This window comes from Etheostoma spectabile, chromosome 19 (assembly GCF_008692095.1).
Source record: "Etheostoma spectabile isolate EspeVRDwgs_2016 chromosome 19, UIUC_Espe_1.0, whole genome shotgun sequence".
Taxonomy (NCBI): Eukaryota; Metazoa; Chordata; class Actinopteri; order Perciformes; family Percidae; genus Etheostoma; species Etheostoma spectabile.
The window spans coordinates 10,965,484-10,968,146 of NC_045751.1; the positions used below are offsets into that span (position 1 = coordinate 10,965,484).

The following is a 2,663-nucleotide window of genomic DNA, read 5'->3' on the forward strand; positions in this document are numbered from 1 at the left end:
CAATAAAATTTCAGCAAATTTTGGACGCTAACTTGATGCCATCTGTGAAAAAGCTTAAAAGTTAAAAAGAGGATGGCTTCTACAAATGGATAATGATCCTAAACACACCTCAAAATACACAGTGGATTACATCTAGAGGTGTAAACTGAAGGTTTTGCTATGGCCTTCACAATCTCCTGACCTCAACAGAATTGAAAATCTATGGATAGACCTTAAAAGAGCAGTGTGTGTCAGACAGCCCAGAAATCTCAAAGAACTGGAAGACTTTTGGAAGGAAGAATGGGCAAAGATACCTCAAACAAGAATCAAAATGGAGGGGGGGGGGGGGGGGGTGGGGGTACAAGGTATTAACTCTGCAGTGTGCCCAAACTTTTGCAGACGCCATTTTTTTTCTTATTTTGAAAGTGTAAATGATGGAAATAAAATCTAACTTTGTGTGACACATTATACAAATGTATGATCTGTCATTTGATACCTTTTGGAGATTTTTCCATCTTTTCTTGGCTTCTTCATGCACATTAATACCAATTTTTACCTGGGGTGCCCAAACTTTCAAACCCCACTGTATAGTCAACATCTAATCCATTGCGTTTTCTTTGAAATGTCAAGTAAAAAATATTCATTCCAGTTAAAAATCAAGAAGACAAAGAGGGTGAATGTTACAAATCACTGATGCAGAGCAACAACGGAGGAATGTTGCAATGCCGGAGCAGCGAATGAGTCACAACAAACCACAACAAACCATAGAACCATAACACATACTGTAGCTATTAATCGAAACCATTTGGACGTTTCATGGCATTCAACATTCAAGAATCAAAACTTTATTGCCATGCAACTAAGTTGTCAGGAATGGGGTGCGGTGTGTTCATTACAAGGTAGAAAAACAGAGATAAGAGCGTTCAGGCAGCGTTGGGAAAAAGCCACCGAACCTGCTGATTGAAACTATTCATGTGGGGTGATCAGTTTGATTAAGAACTGGAGCAGCAGGTTGCTGACCTTTGCTACTTCTTGTGTTTTGTTAATCAACAGCGCCGTCTTTTGAAATTACTTCTTTTTTTTTTTTGTTCATCGTCATCTTGTCATAAAACGTGGACTTTGTACAAACAGGGTACAGAGTTTTTCCTCGGTAATGTTGCACTAAATGCTGGCTCTTGGGGGGGGGGGGGGATTGTTGGGTCTCTGTGAATTGTAGAGTGTGGTCTAGACAAGGGCGTAACTTTAGGTTTAACATGGTGGGGGGGGGGGGGGGGGGGGGGGGGGATTTGGGGGACTTGAAACTGAAAGCATACATAAATATAAATATAGATTAAAAAATATAAATAAAAGTGAACTGAACAGAAGTGTCTCATAAGACAGAATTCAGATGTTGATGAATTTCCTTAGACTTGTGGAAATTGTCCTCCACTGAATGTGATACTTTAGGCCTATTTTTGTTGTGTTTTGCTTTGTTTTGAACGCATTGTGATTATGAAAATTTGAAATTTCTCAAATTGCTTGTGAAAACAAAACAAAACCTACCAAAAATTGTTTTGGTGCTTGGAATTACTTAAGTCTTGGGTTCACACAAGTAGTGTAATACATCAATGAAACAGTTAGTAAATGTCTAAAATGGAATTTAGTGACATTGCATTTAAAGAGCAGGAGTTTGTTTCTTTGGGTTGGTCTCATGTTTGTTTTCCTCAGTTTTCACATGTTCTCTTCAACCTTTAGCTCGTTGAGTCTTTATTCACTTCTTCTGCTTCCTTTGCAGGTTCTTTTAAGTTCTCTTCTGGGAAGAAATCATCCTGCATCTATCACTCAAATCAAACGTAAAAGCAGGAAAGAAGAACAAGGTCGGGACTCGATCCACGGTCCCCTGGGTGAAAGTCCTGTGTTTTACATCCTCCACCCCAACCAACCTCCATATGTGGATTTTCACCCTTTCATACTACTCACTACAGCGTAAATTCACACGCAATCACAAGTTACTGTATGTCAATGGAGGCCAAACGGCATTGATATACACGCTAAAAAGCGAGTATGCGTCTTGATAACACGCCAAAAATGGCGCAAAAATCAGCGTGTCATACACACGCCGTTTCATGAGATCAGTCTGCATCCATAAGTGTTTTTGTCAACAACAAAAAAATTATTTGACATCTTTTGAAATATTAGTCTAGCTTTTTGAACGTTTATGTCACCGTTTTGGGGGGTTCTTGACATTTTTTCAATGTTTTTTTCTGACTTTTTTGTTGCTTCATTCAATTGCTTTGAACCTTGACTTTTTTGTTGTTGTTTCTTTCGACATATTATGTCACTTTATGCAATGTTTTTGTCGCTTCTTTGAAGTTTATCAACGTTACAGCCACTTTTTTCAATGTTGTTATCGCTTTTTGCAACGTTATAAGCATTTCTTTCAATGTTGTTATTGCTTTTTGCAACGTCATAAGCATTTCTTTCAATGTTGTTATTGCTTTTTGCAATGTTATAATCATTTTTTTCAATGTTGTTATTGCTTTTTGCAACGTTTTTTGGCGTTTTTTTCTTATTGTCTTTAACTTCTCTTTAATCATTAAGACTTTTGCCTTTGCTGCCTACACCACAGGCAGGGGCTGATATTATCACATGAGCATTTCTTTTTTCTGTGTCACCAGCTACACACACACACACACACACAAACA

At 38.0% G+C, this 2,663-nt stretch overlaps 1 long non-coding RNA gene across 1 annotated transcript in view; it reads right to left on the bottom strand.

The window, feature by feature from the left end:
- Nucleotides 1-41: 41 nt before the first annotated feature.
- LOC116669532 (uncharacterized) overlaps nt 42-2,663 on the bottom strand; it is a 6,278-nt gene continuing 3,656 nt past the window's right edge. Inside the window, exon 3 of the long non-coding RNA XR_004326786.1 lies at nt 42-53. This is a non-coding gene — a long non-coding RNA (uncharacterized LOC116669532). The remainder of the gene's footprint in view (nt 54-2,663) is intronic.